General features: G+C 42.3%; 1 non-coding gene across 1 annotated transcript; it reads left to right on the top strand.

The window, feature by feature from the left end:
• Positions 1-13,926: 13,926 nt before the first annotated feature.
• On the top strand, positions 13,927-14,030 carry LOC112752373 (small nucleolar RNA R71). The gene has a single exon (XR_003176812.1). It is a non-coding gene; the product is annotated as a small nucleolar RNA R71 (small nucleolar RNA).
• Positions 14,031-18,217: the final 4,187 nt, after the last annotated feature.

Below are 18,217 nucleotides of genomic sequence, written 5' to 3'. Positions count from 1 at the left end.
TGCTAACTTCCATATCGCCCCACTAGAGGAGCTCATCAGCGTAACATCACCTTGGCTATTTGCGAAATGGGGACTTAACCTCCTTGGACCCTTTCCCCAAGGATCAGGACAAGTCAAGTTCCTTATTGTAGGGGTAGATTACTTCACAAAATGGATTGAGGCAGAGCCCTAGCTAATGCCACTACTCAAAGAAGTCGGAAATTCTTATATAGGAACTTTGTTACAAGGTTTGTGGTTCCTTACTCCATTACCACAGACAATGGAACTCAATTCATAGACACAGGCTTCAGGAAGTTGGTGGCAGACTTGAAAATAAAGCATCAATTTACATCCGTAAAACACCCACAAACTAATGGACAAGCAGAAGTAGCTAACAAAGTTATATTGGCTGGGTTAAAATGGAGACTACAGGACGCAAAGGGAGCTTGGACGGAAGAGCTCCCACAAGTCCTATGGGCATAACGAACAACTCCACACTCCACTACAAGGGAATCACCTTTTCAATTGGCATACGGAATGGAGACAATGATCCCAGTGGAGGTCGAAGAAGGATCCCCTAGAACAATACACTATAGTGAAGAGGCCAAATTCCAACTTCAAAGGAAAGATCTTGACCTACTTCCAGAAATCCGAGAAAGAGCTCGGATCAGGGAGGAAGCGATAAAATGTCGAATGGCCTCAAGATACAATCAGAAGGTAGTACAGCAAAGTTTTGCCAACAACGACCTAATCCTAATCCGAAATGATATCGGAACAAGTCGACTAGGAGAGGGGAAGTTAGCAGCTAACTGGAAAGGACGCTACCGAATCACAGAGGTACTAGGAAAAGGCTACTACAGGTTGTCCGAACTCGAGGGGCGAGAGCTACCAAGATTGTGGCATGCCTACAATTTAAGAAGGTATTATAGTTAGAGGTAATAAAGATCTTAGGTCAAGGTGCACTCTTTTTCCTGAAAAGGTTTTTTAACGAGGCACCAAGCCAAGATCTATAAAATCACCTGTCTTAGAGGGTTAAACACTCAGATGTATATATTTTATTTGCCTATATGTCTACTTTCTATTGGAATAAAACTTTTCATATTTTCTACAAAGTTTCTCTACAAAGATGCATTAATCTGAACGCAAAAATCCATCGCCCGATTATAAAGCTACAGGTCAGCAAGGTGAAAACCAAATTCACCGCCCGACCACGATGAAATTGAATTCATCATCCGAAATTCTACAAAGGTCGGCAAGGTGAAAACAAAATTCACCGCCCGACTTCGACACGGTCGACCTAGTGAGAACCAAACTCACCGCCCGACTTCAACAAAATCGGCAAGATAAAAAAGCGATAAAAACAGATTAATGTTAAAGCTACAAAAGTTATAAAAAGTAAGCCATAGAAAGAGGCCTGACGAGGTCTGAGTAAAAATGGATTGCTAAAAATAACTTAGATTGGACCGACATGAAAAAGTCAGACCAATCGACATAAAAGCGACAAAAGTTATAAAAAGTAATCCATAGAAAGAGGCTTGACGAGGTCTGAGTAAGAATGGATTGCTAAAAATAACTTAGAAAGGACCGACATGAAGAAGTCGTACCAATCGACATAAAAGCGACAAAAGTTATAAAAAGTAATCCATAGAAAGAGGCCTAACGAGGTCTAAGTAAAAATGGATTGCTAAAAACAACTTAGAATGGACCGACATGAAGAAGTCAGACCAATTGACATGAAAGCTACAAAGGTTATAAAAAGTAATCCATAGAAGGAGGCGTGGCCAGCCCTAAGTAAAATGGATTACTAAAAATAGCTTGAGAAGAATCGACAAGTGAAGTCGACCAATAACTACAGATCGGATCGACACGAGAAGTCGGACCAATGAAAGGCGTGCGACACAGCTCGACCTAAAAAGCCACGACCACGCAAAAAGCCATCAAAATTGTTGAGACTAAAAAAGTTCCATAAAGAACATTAGCAAGTCATCGAATAAAGCTAGCCAAAGGTCACCCCGACTAAAACAGGAAACAAACAAATACAAAGGCAATCAAAGAGGTCGGACAGCAAAATCCAACACTCTAAAGATTCTTGGAAGCATCAAAGGTTGCAAACAAACATACCAAAAAGTTACTACAATAAAAACTCAGATGGCCACTCGAAGGTTGACCTTAGGAGTTCAAAAGCATTTGTTTTTCCTAAAGAAAGTTGCTAAGAAAAGCAACTGAAATGTCAAGGCCACACCAGAGCTCAATTAAAATAAAACAGAGTTTAAGAAAGCCCACAGATCGGGCTATAAAAAAAATACAACAAAGAAAAGTCATCAAGGGTTCAAGTTCTCCTCAGCGGCAGCACCCTGAGTTGTAGAAGGAGGAATAGTCTTCAAAGGAGTCGCGTCCATGGTTCCATCCTCACGATTGAGTATCTCACAATCCGGATTGGGTTGGGAATGGTCGACCTCGACAGAAGGATTTGAAGAAGTCGCGGCTACAGAGGCTTTAACTGGCGGCACAGGGGGAGGATCTTCTCCTTCATCCTCATCTGGGGCAGGGACGATTTTTCCATCCTCAACAACATTATCCAAACTAAAAAGACTCAGGTCGAGCTTGGGAGCAAGAACTCGGACATGAGCTTTTATGTTCTCATACGCATCAGTTACACAACCCACAAGATGACCCTGGAGCTCAGCATAGTCAGCATGAGCAGACTCCAGCCTCTCCCTGGCCTCCAACAGCTCACCATAGGTACGGGTATAACTCTCCTTCGACTTCTTGGCCATCTCCTCGGCCAGATTCACAGCAGCCTCCGTAGCAACAACCTTGGATTTTTCTTTTTCTACATCCAGCTCCAGTTTAATAACTCTAGCGTCCAGCTCATCCTTCAACCCCTTAAACCTGTCATACTCCGACTTGGCTTCCAGCATAAAATCTTTTGTCGTATGGACGGGAGAATCTTGGATTGAGCGAAACAAATCCGCACCCATGTGCACCATCCAAACACTACTTCTGGTAATGAAATCCAGATGGTGCAGGATGGACACGTCGTCTATAGGAAGTCGACCATAAGGGGCAATCTGGTTATCAACAAACCCGCCAGCATTGAAGTCAGGGGCATCTAGATTATAAGGTTCAACAGTCTTCTGCTTCTTTGGAGGAGGACCAGTAGCAGAGGGAGTGGTAGCACCAGAGGTCGGCTGGATAGGGTCAGAAGGAGCCAAACAAACCTGGGTAGTTGGGATAATCTTCCTAATGAATGCAATTTACACCCCCATTCAAAATTGGTGAATTAGTTCTTTTGGCAAGCGCACCAAAATTATCGTCAAGTAAGAACCCACAGTAGAGTGGGATCGTATCCACAGAGATTGGCAAATTCGAGTAGTTTTAATTAATTGATGAAATTAGTCAAGCGGATCAATCGGATTGTGAAGTGCAGAATTGTAAATGACATAAATGTAAATGACTAGAATATAAAGAAAAGTAATAAAGTGCAGAAATATAAATGGCAGAATGTAAAGTGCAGATTCATAAATGACTTGAATGTAAATGGGAATGGGGAATTGCTGAATGTAAAATTAAGCTGTAAAGAAATAGATAGATAAGAATGGGGAAATTCATTGAGATTGGGAGATATTGTCTCTTTGGATCAAATCTAGCTTATATCCTCCTCAATCATGCAACTCATTGACCTCTTGGCAATCATGATTGATTGAGCCCCAATCTCTTGGTGACTCAATCTCTCAGATCTTGATCAATAGCCACTTCCTTGGTCTAATTGCTCATGAAGAGAGATAGGCTTGGTCCTTGATTATACCACACACCATTATAGGTCCAAGTAGAGGGAGGATTATATGTCACATATCCAAATACCAAAACCCAGATTCTACTCAAGTGTGAGAAGGGATTTCAAGCATGGTTTCATGTTTCCTTTCCTAAGGTTCCCATGAAACCCAATTACATTCAATCTCTTTCCCAAGATAATTGAATGCTAAGCATTGAGAACGAAATTCCCTCTAGCAAATCAAAGAGAAGGTGAAGAGAAGAAGAATTTCACTATTATCAATCCATCAGGTACAACAGAGCTCCCTCTCTCGATGAGAGGGAAGTTAGCTACTCATAGCTCAAAAAGTACTCAAAAGTGAAGTGTAAAAGTGGATCTAACCCTGACTGCTTAACCCCCTCTTTAGTACTCCTTGGGGGTATTTATACTACTCCTAGTAAAATAAAAGAATTACAAAAGTGAAAAAGGAAAATTATATTTTGTAGGGAAAAGAAAACACTCAATAAGCGTGACTTCCCAGCTGGCGTGTGGCTGGCTCTTTACTGGCGTGTCACGTGCCCTTCATTTCTTGCTTACCGTGCCACGCCCAATACCTCAAGTGGCACGCTTATCTCTCTATCAACCTTGGTGTGCCATGCCTTCGAACTCAAGTGGCATGCCATAGTGGAATTCTTGTGTTGGCGTGCCATGCCTTCGAACTCAAGTGGCACGCCTTTTGCCTTTTTCCACCTTTCCTTGCCTCTGGAAACTTGAACTGGCGTGCCATGCCCAGGGTCTGGCGTGCCACGCCCTTGCTCTATGCTTGGCTAAGTCTCTCTGGAAAGTTACACTAGTGTGGCACGCCTAGGGTCTGGCGTGCCACGCCCCTTTTGTGAGTGAGTGGTTCCTCTATTTGGCGTGCCACGCCACGAACTCAAGTGGCACGCCCCAATGCTTCTTTGCTCTCTGAATGACACTGGCGTGCAACGCCTGGTTACTCAAGTGGCACGCCCAAGTGAAGAATGGTGAGTGGCGTGCCACGCCTTCGTTACCAAGTGGCACGCCCCATGTAATTGGCCTCCTTCATCCTCCCTGGAAACTTATACCAGTGTGCCATGCCTAAAGGCTGGCGTGCCACGCCCATGATCTTGTCTTGGTTCCAGTAGTTGGCGTGCCACACCTCAGCCTTTAAGTGGCACGCCATAGTGACATGCTTGGGTTGGCGTGTCACGCCTTCGATACCAAGTGGCACGCCCAGTCTTCAATTTCCTTCAGCCCCTTCTCTGGATTATTGTACCAGCGTGCCACGCCAGGCTGTTCAAGTGGCACGCCCAAAGATTTGTGAACTCTTCAGGCTTGGCGTGCCACGCCTGGGCTCTCAAGTGGCATGCCCAAGTGACTTCATGGAGCTGGCGTGCCACGCCTTAGATACCAAGTGGCATGCCATGGTGGAGGTTCTTCTTGGAATGGTGAGTTGGTGTGCCACGCCCCTTTGCTCAAGTGGCATGCCCATGATAATTGATGGGTCAGGCGTGCCACGCCCCTTTTGTTTCCTCCATTGTAGCTCTCTGGAATTTTGTATTAGTGTGCCACGCCCAGTCCCTGGCGTGCCACGCCCACATGCATGCTTAGACTTCTTCTCTGGACTTTAGTACTGGCATGCCACGCCAGTGCATTTTTGTGGCATTTGCTCCTAAGTGACACGCCAGTTTCACACACCCAGCTTCTTGTTTGTCTTCTACCCATTTTTTATGCCTTTTTCACCTGAAATTCAGCACAACTCATCTCAAAGTAGTGTACCATAATATTCATCAAATAATGCATGAATTGTACTGATCAAATAAGATTTATGCTCTTTTATGTTCTTATTTATGCAAGAAAGAAGGGTAGATGATGCAAGTCATCACAACACCAAACTTAAGCTTTGCTTGTCCCAAGCAAATCAAAGTGAGTAAGCCTTTATAACTTGAGGCCTTGGCTTTGAGTGATTGCAATACAAATAAGAGTAAAACCAAGTGTTCAACACATGTATGAATGTTTTAATGTCATAAAAAGCTCTTGGATCCTTGAGGGTTCTTTCAAGTATAGGCTTTAGGAGTCCTTTCTATTGATTGTCACCTTGAAGTAGCAAGGGTTGTTTTGTTTTCTTGACCACGACTCTAAGTGTTTTGTCTCAAGACAACTCTTTAATTAGGCTTTCAATTAGCACTCCCAAACCAGTTGGTTTTAGGGTACTAGGTGTTGAGACACCCCTAAGAATTTACTTGCCCAGGTCTCTTCTTGACACATCTTCGCCACAAGCATCTACTAAGATCTTTAGTTCTTTTTGAGCTTTTTTATGTTTCTTTTTTTTTTGCTATCCCAATAGTTGATGCTCAGAGCCTTGGGCCTTTATTGCTTACTACCTCTTGGTTCTATGGATATTCAAGGAACACCCTTTAACCTTCCCTTGTTATACCTTCTAGGACTAGTTGCTCTCCATGACTCAATTTCTTTTTTATTTTATCCAAGGTTCTACACTTAGTTTCTTATTTCTTAGTTTGTTTGATAATCTCTATTGGCCTTGGTCTCTCTTGATGTTTTTTCACAACTCAAAGTAACTCTTATGGAGACAAGCTCTACTTTTATTTATGTTGAAATGAAGACTTGAAATACATGGCATTTTCTTTCTTGTGAAAAAAACTCATAAAGACTTTAAACAGGAATTAAAACTAAGCATAAAACATAAACTATCCTAGCATGATTATTTATTCAAAAAGTAAATAAAGCAAAAGCTTAAACAAGATTTCAGAATTTAGAAAATGTCAACCATGGGACTTAACAACCTTGAGCAACTTCATCTTTAGTTCATTGGCCCCTTCCCCTTGTCCTTCTTCTTGGAGGGGGAGGAGCCACCTTCATCTGGCTTGGAGGAACCTTCCTGTACTTTGGCATCCTTGGGCTTCCAAAATCCTGCCCTCCTCATATAATTCCTTTCATCTTCCTTATGATTGGCTAGGATTTCCTCTTGTCTTGTACTTAGCTCTTCCATTCCTTGCATGAAGGTTGGGTATCCTGGGTTTAGAGCGGGCACGGCGTTACACAAGTTATTCAGCTTCGCTTGTGTATTGATGTTATACTACCTCCTGGATATGGTTCTGGCATCATAGAGATGTCTGAATTCGGCCAAGTTCCTCTGTTGCCATTTGCCTTGCTCTACTATTTTGTCCAGTGCACTTCGCACCTCCCCCCAGTCAAATTGTTCTTGCTGTTCCTTCCTCATATGCTCCCAGTTCCCTTGGAGTTATTGAATGTTTTGGTTAACTTGGCTCCATTGTTGTTGTTGAGTTTCTTTGAGTTGATTGACATCTTCCCTCAGGTGGTGTAGGTCTCCCTTCATTTGGTGTACATCTCCTTGCAATTGTTCCCAATTGAATCCCTCTGGAAATTGCTGATATTGGTATTGTGGTGGTGGTTGAAGTGCCAAGAATTGAGGTTGCTCTTCTGCCTCTTCCTCTTCTTGTTGTTGTTGTGGTTCATGGGCATGAGCTCTTCGTTCTCTGGCCCTGTTGAGTGGGTGAACAGCTACCACCTTGGCCATCTTTTTGGCAGTTATAAACTTGTCTTACTTCACAAGCACCTCATCAATGATCTTTTCAACTCCAGCCTCATCACATAGCCTCTCTATAATGCTGGGGAATGCCAGCCTTGAGTTGTCACTGGTGCTTTTCAGCACTTTGTTGATGTTGTTGGCAATCATCTCCCCCATGTTGATGTTCTCTCCTTTCATGATGCTGTAGATGAGCACAGCTCTCTCCTTGGTCACCTCTGAAGTGTTGGATGTGGGGATTAGGGACCTCCTCACAAATTCTAGCCACCCTCTAGCTTGGGAGCTCAAATCTTTTCTCCTTAATTGGTTGGGTATCCCATCCTTATCATTTATCCAATGCACATGCATCACACAAATTTCATTCAGGATTTCCTCAATCCCAGGGTCTTGCTGTTTCATTCTTTCTTCATAGCTCAGAGTGGAGCTTGTCCTCTTCACCATTAGCATTCTTTCTATGCTAGAGGGGCTGTAGTCGATGGACTTCCCCCTTACATAGCTACTGTAGCCATATTGTTGCCATGGTTGAGGTACTGCGTTAGCATAGAATTCCCTCACCAAGCTCTCTACCACTTTCCTTGGTGGGTTGCATAGAAGTGACCAACCCTCGTTGTTGATCTCAATGTTGATTTCAATATGCCCATTCCTCCCTAGTTGAAACCCAACTTCTGGAATGATTTTCCTCTCACTCACCCAACCATAGAATTGATTCTGGTTGAATGTGGAGAGGAACTTGTACTCGTTGAAAGAGCTTGAGGATCTGGAGGCTGGTTCCTTGGTTTTTCTTTTCTTTGAGGCTGAGCTTTTTGGTGGTGCCATTAGGTTGAGAGAGTGTGTTTGAAAAAAATGGGGGTTGCAAGAAAGAGCAAGCAAAACAAGATTTTGCTCCAACACCAAACTTAGGACTTGATTGTCCCAATAAAGAAAAAGAAGAAAGAAAGTAAGGAAAGAGATTTCAACAGTTTTTTCAGGGATTCCTTTCAGCTCTCTGTTGGAGATTTCAGCTTGCCTGTTGGTCTGTGGGTGGTATGGGGTTGCCACTTTGTGCTTTATTGTTGGATTGCCCTCTAGTCACTAACACCAATCCTCCCAAGAACGGATTGGAACTTGTGGATAAAATAGCATTCCAACTTGTTTAACTTTCCCTTACTTAGTGAGGGACAACTAAACAGAATAATTCCCAATTATCAATTAGTCTTGAGACTACTGCAACAAGAATAGGGCTTCCAACTAATCAACTCCCAGTCAAGGCTTTTATTTAAATTTATATAAATTCTCTAATTTAATTTTCTGCCATTCAACTCAAATCTTTTTGAAAACATCTGATTAATAAAATAGCACACTTTTCTGCAACTCGTTGGGAGACGACCTGGGATTCATACTCCCAGTATTTTGATTTTAATTTTTGTGACACCCTTCTAAATTGATAAGCGGATTTCTGGTTGGTTGAGAACTATACTTGCAACACATATTTTATAATCATTTTTAACTCGCCAATTTTCGCTCGCATCAATTTTTGGCGCCGTTGCCGGGGAGTTGCAATAGAGTGCTAAAGTTATTAATTGGAATTTATTTATTTGTATTTTATTTTATTTTGCTACTATGCAGAGAACCTCATATCTTGTTGTTTAACAAAACAATTATCAACTAGAACCTAACTAAATCTAAGTGGTTTCCATTGATTGATTGGAGCTAGCAATGTGCTTTGGGAATGGAGTGTGATTCCTTTCGTGGAACACCAAACATAGAATCACACTTTCACTCTTGAATTGTTTTGGTGTAGAACACCAAACTTAGCTCCTCGCAATACAGGGGAAACAACTTGCGATACTTATTGAAATAAAGATGAAAAGGAAACTACCTGAGGTTGGGTTGCCTCCCAACAGAGCGCTCTTTTATCGTCGCTAGCTCGACGGTTCCTCCTTTACTTGAGATGGTAATTCACTTTGGGGTTTTTCCCCATGTTGCCCAGATAATGCTTGAGTCTTTGTCTGTTCACTGTAAAAGTCCTCTCTGAACCTTCATCCATGATTTTGATGTGTCCATATGGTGAAACTTTTGTGACAAGAAAGGGTCCGGACTACCTTGATTTGAGTTTTTCTGGGAATAGTCTCAATTTGGAATTGTAAAGGAGTACTCGCTGCCCCTTTTCAAAAATCCTGGGTGCAGGATGCAGGTCATGTCTTCTCTTTGCCTTCTCTTTATACATCTTGGTATTTTCATAGGCTTGTGACCTGAATTCCTCCATCTTTTGCAGCTGCAAGATCCTTTTTGCACCAGCAGCAATACTGTCAAAATTTAATATCTTGATAGCCCAGAGAGCCTTGTGTTCCAGCTCCAGTGGTAAATGACAAGCTTTCCCATACACTAGTTGATATGGGGACATTCCCAGTGGTGTTTTGAATGCTGTTCTGTATGCCCAAAGAGCATCATCCAGCTTCTTCGACCAATCCTTTCTTGATGCACCCACAGTCTTTTCTAGGATCCTCTTTAGCTCTCTGTTGGATATCTCAGTTTGTCCACTTGTTTGGGGATGGTAGGGCGTGGCTACCTTGTGTTTTACCCCATATCATAGGAGAAGAGCTTCTAGTGGTCTATTACAAAAATGGCTCCCTCCATCACTGATGAGTGCTCGTGGGACTCCAAACCGGCTAAAGATATTCTTCCTGAGGAAGTTCATGACTACACTGTTATCATTCGTTGGGGTTGCAATAGCTTCTACCCACTTGGAAACAGAATCCACTGCTACCAGGATGTACTTGTTTGCATATGAGGTTGGGAATTGTCCCATGAAATCGATTCCCCACACATCAAACAATTCCAGTTCTAGGATGAAATTTTGTGCCATCTCATTTCTTTTAGGCAAGTTTCCAGATCTTTGGCATTCATTGCAGCTCTTTACTAGTTCTTTGGCATCCTTGAAAAGAGTGGGCCAAAAGAATCCGCTTTGCAACACCTTAGCTGCAGTTCTATCCCCTCCAAAGTGGCCTCCATAGCATGAGCCGTGGCAACTCCATAGGACCTCTCGTCCTTCTTCTTCCGAAACACATCTTCTAAGGATTCCATCTGAACACTTCATGAATAGATATGGCTCATCCCAGACAAAGTACTTTGCATCATTCATGAGCTTCCTTTTTTGATGTTTATTGATCTTTGGAGGCAATGCCCCAGTTGCCTTGAAGTTGGCAATGTCTGCGAACCATGGTGCTTTGTGAACAATCATTAACTGCTCATCAGGGAAGAACTCGTTCACACTTGTATCAGGTGTTCCACCTTTATCATAAGGAATCCTGGATAGGTGATCTGCTACCTTGTTCTCCACTCCTTTCTTATCTCTGATTTCAATATTGAATTCCTGCAACAATCAGATCCATCTTATTAGTCTTGGCTTTGATTCTTGCTTGGCAAACAAATATTTAAGTGCTGTGTGATCTGTAAAAACAATCACTTTAGCACCAATGAGGTACGATCTAAACTTGTCAAATGCAAAAACTATTGCCAGCAACTCCTTTTCAGTAGTGGTATAATTTCTTTGAGTATCATTAAGGACTTTGCTCGCATAGTATATCACATGGACTAAGTTATCTTTCCTCTGTCCCAACACTGCCCCAACTGCAAAATCAGATGCGTCACACATCAATTTAAATGGTAAATTCCAATCAGGTGGGGAAATGATAGGAGCAGAGGACAACCTCATTTTCAAATTTTCAAAGGCTAACATGCATGTTTCATCAAAGATAAATAGTGTATCAGATACAATGAGATTGCTTAAGGGCTTGGCTATCTTTGAAAAATCTTTAATAAACCTTCTGTAAAAACCAGCATGCCCTAAAAAGCTCCTAATTGCCCTGACATCACTGGGTGGAGGTAGTTTTTCAATAAGTTCTACTTTGGCTCTGTCAACCTCAATGCCTTGGTTAGAAACTTTGTGACCAAGGACTATTCCTCCTGTCACCATAAAGTGACATTTCTCCCAGTTCAAGACCAGATTGGTCTCTTGGCATCTTTTCAATACCAAGGCGAGGTGATGTAGGCAACTAGGAAAGGAATCTTCGAATACCGAGAAGTCATCCATAAAAACTTCAATGAATTTTTCGATTATATCTGAAAAGATAGAAAGCATGCAGCGTTGGAAAGTCACAGGTGCATTACATAGCCCAAATGGCATACGCCTGTAGGCAAACACTCCATATGGGCAAGTGAATGAGGTTTTCTCTTGATCTCTGGGATCAACCACTATTTGGTTATATCCTGAATAACCGTCGAGAAAACAATAATAAGCGTGCCCTGCGAGTCTTTCCAACATCTGATCCATGAATGGAAGGGGGAAATGATCTTTTCGTGTAGCCTCATTGAGCTTCCTGTAGTCTATGCACATCCGCCATCCTGTGACTGTCCTTGTAGGAATTAGTTCGTTCTTCTCATTGGGAACCACGGTAATTCCTCCCTTTTTTGGGACAACATGCACGAGGCTAACCCAGGGGCTGTCTGAGATTGGGTATATTACCCCTCCCTGCCATAACTTCATAACTTCTTTCTGTACCACTTCCTTCATGATTGGGTTCAACCTCCTTTGGGATTGAATGGATGGTTTGGCATCATCTTCCAGCAGTATCTTGTGCATGCATATGGCCGAACTTATCCCTTTCAAGTCAGCAAGAGTCCAACCAATGGCATCTTTGTGGTTTCGCAGTACTTTGAGTAGTTCATCCTCTTGATCTTGGCTGAGGCATGAGCTTATGATTACTGGGTAATTTTCATCTTCTCCTAAGTATGCATATTTGAGGGAGGGTGGTAGTGCTTTGAGTTTAAGTTTGGGTGCTTTTGACTTTTTGTTCTCTTCCTTTGGTGCACCTTGTATTTGAATCTCTACTGTTGCAACCTCTTCACTAAACGTAGACTCCTCCTCTATTAAATCTTCAGGTTCTTCTTCTTCAAACTTTCCTGCACTGCATCTTCAAGTGAGTCCAACCTCATACACTCTCCCAATTGCTCTGGTGGGTAACTCATGGCCTTGAACACATTAATCGTCATCTTTTCATTGTGTAATCTCAGGGTGAGATCTCTTTTTGTACATCAATGACAGCTCCAGCAGTGGCCAAGAATGGCCTTCCCAGGATGATGGAAGCCTTGGCTTCCTCCTGCATGTCCAGCACTACAAAGTCTGCTGGGAAGATAAAATCTCCCACTTTCACCAGCAAATCTTCTATGATGCCATGCGGGAACTTGAACGATCGGTCTGCCAATTGTAAGGCCATCTTTGTTGGTTTAGCTTCCTCAATCTTCATCTTTCTCATCATAGCTACCGACATCAAATTGATGCTGGCTCTTAAGTCACAAAGAGCCTTTTCCACTGTGATTTCCCCTATAATACAAGGGATCTGAAAACTCCCGGGATCCTTCAATTTCTGGGGTAGTTTGTGCTGAATGATAGCACTACATTCTTCGGTTAATATCACAGTCTCGTTGTTCTTCCATCTTCTTTTATTAGTCATTAGCTCCTTTAAAAACTTGGCGTAGAGTGGCATTTGTTCTATTGCTTCAGCAAAGGGTATGTTGATTTGTAGTTTCTTGAAGATCTCCAAAAATCTCGAAAACTGGTTGTCATCCCCCTTCTTCTTTAATTGCTGAGGATATGGGACTCTTGGTACGTCTGGCTTCAGTACTCCTTCCCCTTTTTGTGAACTCAGATTAGGAACTTGAGCTCCATCCTGCTCTTCTTCCTCTTTATCTGAGTCCTTTTCTTGTGGTTTCTGGGGGGTTTCCTTCAGTTCCTTCCCACTCCGAAGGGTGATAGCCTGACACTCCTTCCTTTGTGTTGAGCTAGTATTGCTGCAAAGGTTGTGGCTGGAAATTTGCTTGAATAAGTAGCCAATTTGTGTCTCAAGTTTCTTGATGGCAGCATTCTGATTCTGCATATTGGACATCACTTCTTCGCGGAACATTTTACTATCTTGAATCTCTTTGCCTATGCCTTCAAGTAGATTCTCAATCCTTGAGAGTCTGTCATCAAATGATTGTAGATCGTGATTAGAGGTGGAAGGATGAGGTAAGTTATTTTGGTTTTGATGTGGATGTGGAGAGGTGTTGTTCTTGGGGTGTTGATATGGTCTAGATGTGAAATGTTGGTGGCTTGCATTGTTGGGATTTGGGCGTCTTTGATCAAGGCTTTGGTCTTGTTAATTTTCCCACCCACCCAAAGTTTGGGTGATTCCTCCATCCAGGGTTGTAGGTCTTGGAGTATGGATCATGGTTTTGCCTAGGTGAATTCCCAATGTAGTTAGCTTGCTCCTGACTACCTTCTGCTTCTTCATTCACTCCTTCTTGGGTTGTTGATGAAGTGGAGATTGCTGCTACTTGGTTCCTCTCCATCTTCTTGGTGAGGTCAGCCAGAGCATCTACATTGTTTAGCTCCGTCACTCCTCTCGTGTTTCCTCTTTCGGAAGCATAGAAGTAGTCATTCTCTGCTACAGTTTCAATGACATCTATGGCCTCCTCAATGGTCTTCTTCTTGTTCAAAGATCCTCCGGATGAATGGTCTACGGCCTTCTTTGACTCATAAGAGAGCCCTTCATAGAAAATGTGTAGCTTCACCCATTCGTTGAACATGTCAGGTGGACACCTCCTTGTCAGGTCCTTAAACCTCTCCCATGCTTCATACAGAGTCTCACCATCTTGTTGCCTGAAAGTTTGAACCTCAGCTCTCTGCCTATCGATTCGTTGAGGGGGTAGAATCTTGCTAAGAATTTGTTCACTACATCTTCCCAAGTTGTCAAGCTCTCCTTCGGGAAAGACTCCAGCCACTTGGCTGCCTTATCCTTGAGTGAGAATGGAAATAAGAGCAGTCTATAGGCGTCAGGATGAACACCATTAGACTTCACTGTGTCACATATTCTCAGAAAGGTGGTTAGATGTTGATTGGGGTCCTCTTGGACACTCCCTCCGAACGAACAGTTGTTCTGAACAAGGGTGATGAGCTGTGGCTTCAGTTCAAAATTGTTGGCGTGGACGGTTGGCTTTTGAATGCTACTTCCATAGTTTCCTGGGTTTGGATTGATGTAAGAACCTAAAACTCTTCTATCCTCCCCAGCATGATTTGCTCGACCTCTTCCGCCATGGTTGTGAGTCTCTTCTTCATGATGGTTTTCCATGTTTTCTTCCATGTTTGGTTCAAAGTATTCCTCCTCTTCCTCTTGCTTCCCTTCTTAATCTCAAGAAGGTCCTCTCAGGTTCAGAATCAAAGGAAGTTGAAGCCCCGCTTCTTCTCCCTGTCATACAACCAACAAGTACAAGCAAGGAAAATAGATGCAGAAAGTATTTCTGTCAGAATTACTGTTAGTGTGAGTGATGCAATATATCAAACAGTTAGTGGGTTAGTGAAATGAATTGTAAATAACAAAGAAAAAGTAGGGGAAAGGGAAGAAATTAATTAAAACAGAAAGTAAATTACTCAAACAGAAAATTAAATCAAACAAAACAAAAATGCTCAATCTAGTTATCTTCCAGTTTAATCATTGTTGATGCACAATCAATCCCCGGCAACGGCGCCATAAACTTGATGCATGGAAAACTTGTCTTATAACAAATTTCCTTCGGCAAGTGTACCGAATTTTTCGTCAAGTAAAAACTCACAATAGAGTAAGGTCGAATCCCACAGGGATTGATTGATCAAGCAACTTTAATTAGAGGAATGTTCTAATTGAGCTAATCAGAATTTGAGTTGAGAATTGCAGAAAATTAAATGGCGGGAAAGTAAATAACAGAAAAGTAAATGCTAGAAATAAAGAGCTGAACGTAGATGACGGAAAGTAAAGTGCAGAATCTTAAATGGGAATGGGGAAATTGCTCATAAAAGTAAATGATAGAAATTAAAGAGAATGGGTAAGATCAGGAATGGGGAGTTCATTGGGCTCAGGAGATGTTGCATTCTCCGGATCAATTTCATTTTCATCTCTTCCTCAATCAATGCACTCATTGATCTCCTTGGCAATCTTAAGTGATCGAATTACAATTACAATTTGTTGTAATTCAATCTCTCAAATCTTGATCAATAGCCAATTCCTTGGTCAATTGCTAATGAGAAGAGATGAAGTATGGTCACTGATTATACCATATGCATTTTCTAAATCAAGTGTTGAGAGGATTATAGTCACATATCCATCCAAACCCAATTTGGTCCAGCATGAGAAAGCATTTCTAGCATGATCTCTTCATTCTTCTTTCAAGGTTCAGAAGAGATCCAAGTATGAATAGCTTCTTTTCCAAGATAACTACCCAATTGGATGAAGATCGAAAGCTTTCAAGTAAAATCAAGAGAAAAGATAGAAGAAAAATAATGAAAACTAGTATTGATCCATCAAATTACAACAGAGCTCCCTAACCTAATGAAAGGGGTTTAGTTGTTCATAGCTCTAGAAAATGAAAACAAAAATGGAGAATACATTATGAAACTAGAAGTGCAGAGAAAGTAAAATACAGAGAGTAGTTCTATGCCAAGAGGCTCCCTATAATTTTCCAACCTCCAATTTAATTCAAAGCTACTCCTATATATACTACTCTTCTGTTCTTCTAGTTGGCTCTTAAAGTCTTGGGTATGGGCCTTTGGATCTTGAGTTTGAAGCACTTCTCTTCTTCATTGGGCTTGGCTTTACTTGCAGAGAGAAAGTGTGAAGTGGGCAGAGACTTTAGCTTAGGATGTTAGTGGTGTTAACGTTCAGTGAAAATATGGGTTCGAGAACGTTAGTGACAATCACCTTTTTCACTAACGTTCCTTACCAAAGTAAGAGCCACGTTAACTTCAACGTTAGTGGCACAAACATTGCCACTAACGTTGCCTCTATGCCCTTCGCACACGTTACTGGGACTTGCTTTTCCCAATAACATTGAGAAGTCTCCCCCTTCCTTACGTTAGAGTCCACGTTAACTTAGTTAACGTGGCTCTTTTAACGTAGGCTTGCCAACCTTCGAGAACGTTAGTGACACTTACCATTGTCACTAACGTTCCAATGTGCCCCTATTTCTCACGTTAGAGTCCACATTAATAACGTGGCCTCTAACATGGCCATGCTAGCCATCTCCAACGTTAGTGACAAAGTTGAGTGTCACTAACGTTGGCTCATCATTCCCTTATCCACGTTAGCTTCCATGTTAGCTAAGTTAACGTGGGAGTTAACGTGGCTCATAGTGGCTTGTGTGGGCTCATTCCAACGTTAGTGACAATGTTGGGTGTCACTAACGTTGGCGATCTCCTCCCTTCTTCATGTTAACTTCCACGTTAACTAACGTGGGAGTTAACGTGGCTTATTGGGGCTTGTGTGTGTTCCTTCCAACGTTAGTCGACCACCTTGTTTCTTCACGTTAGCTTCCACGTTAACTAGGTTAACGTGGGAGTTAACGTGGCTTATTGTGACTTGGCCAACGTTAGTGATAAAGTTTAATGTCACTAACGTTGGCTTCCCCTTTACTTCTTAACGTTAGAGACCACGTTAACCAAGTTAACGTGGCAACTAACGTGGCCACTTATGAGCTTGGTCCAACGTTAGTGATAATGTTAAGTGTGACTAACGTTGGCTCCATTTCCTTTCTTCCATGTTAGAGTTCACGTTAACTTAGTTAACGTGACTCTTAACGTGGGCAATGATGGCTTCGAGAGCGTTATTGGCAATTACTTTTCTCATTAACTTTGCAAGTTACTCCCATTTCACGTTAGTGTTAACGTTAGTGTAACTAATGTAGCCACTAATGTGGTTCTTCTTTGCTTCTTTTGTCCTGAAATCAAGCAATAAAGTGCATCAAAGTTCTAATCCAAGTCATGGGAAATGCAACATCCAATTTGTCATTAAATTCATGCAAAATCCTCATGAAATCATGTAAGGTGCACAATGTATGCTCGAATCAAGATGTAAGTGAATATCTACCCAAAACTAGCTTATTTCTTAAGGAAATGCATGAAACTACCCTAAAAACAGTAAAGAAAAGGTCAGTGAAACTGGCCAAAATACCCTGGCATCACCAACTTACGGACGTTAAAGCAAAGTGCTAGGTGGGAGACAACCCACCATGGTATGATCGTTCTTTTCCCTATTTTTAATTTTCTTATTCAATAACTCTTCTCTTCATTAGTACATTTCGTGCATCTGCATTTACATACCTTTATATATAAAAAAAAAAATCACGCGACGCGACCGTCTCATTGACGCGTTCGCGTCGCAGGGAGCTGGGAGACAATTTTAATATGAATAGAGAGTTACGCAGGAGCAGGGCTAGAGGCGTGCCAATGGCACAAATCGTCCCACATGACCGCGTCGCTGACGCGACTGCATCATATGGGAATAATGGCCTCCCACGCGACCGCGTGCCCCACGTGGCTGCGTGACCTGGATTTCAATGTAACAAGGGTGCACAACCGAAAGTTGTGCTAGAGTGGTGCTGGATTGGCGCTGGACGCGCAGCCCCTCTCACGCGACCACGTGCCCACGCGACCGCGTCGTATCCCACTAATTGACCACTCACGTGATCGCATGCCCCATGCGATCGCATCACCCAAAATTTGGCACTAATATGATTTTGAACAGAGAGTTGTGCAAGTGCGAGGCTACCCTCGCGCCATTAGCCTAAAACGGGTCACGCGACCGCGTGACCGACGCGATCGCATCATTGAGTTTAAGCGCAAGTCGCACGACCGCGTGCCCCACGCAACCGCGTCGCATGCGCGCACAGTTTTCACTAATTTGCCAATTATCATATCATTTTCTCCCCAAATCCTATTTTCTCTTTTCTCTCCTTATTTCTTCTCCCTCCCTTCCTCCCTTCTTCCTTATTTCTCACTTTTAACTCTCTCTCACCCCATTAACAAGGTTTTTCTTTCTCCTTCCCCCCTTACTTTTCTATTATTTTCT

The sequence above is a fragment of the Arachis hypogaea genome, chromosome 15 (genome assembly GCF_003086295.3).
Source record: "Arachis hypogaea cultivar Tifrunner chromosome 15, arahy.Tifrunner.gnm2.J5K5, whole genome shotgun sequence".
Taxonomy (NCBI): Eukaryota; Viridiplantae; Streptophyta; class Magnoliopsida; order Fabales; family Fabaceae; genus Arachis; species Arachis hypogaea.
This window is presented reverse-complemented; position numbering and strand designations above follow the sequence as displayed.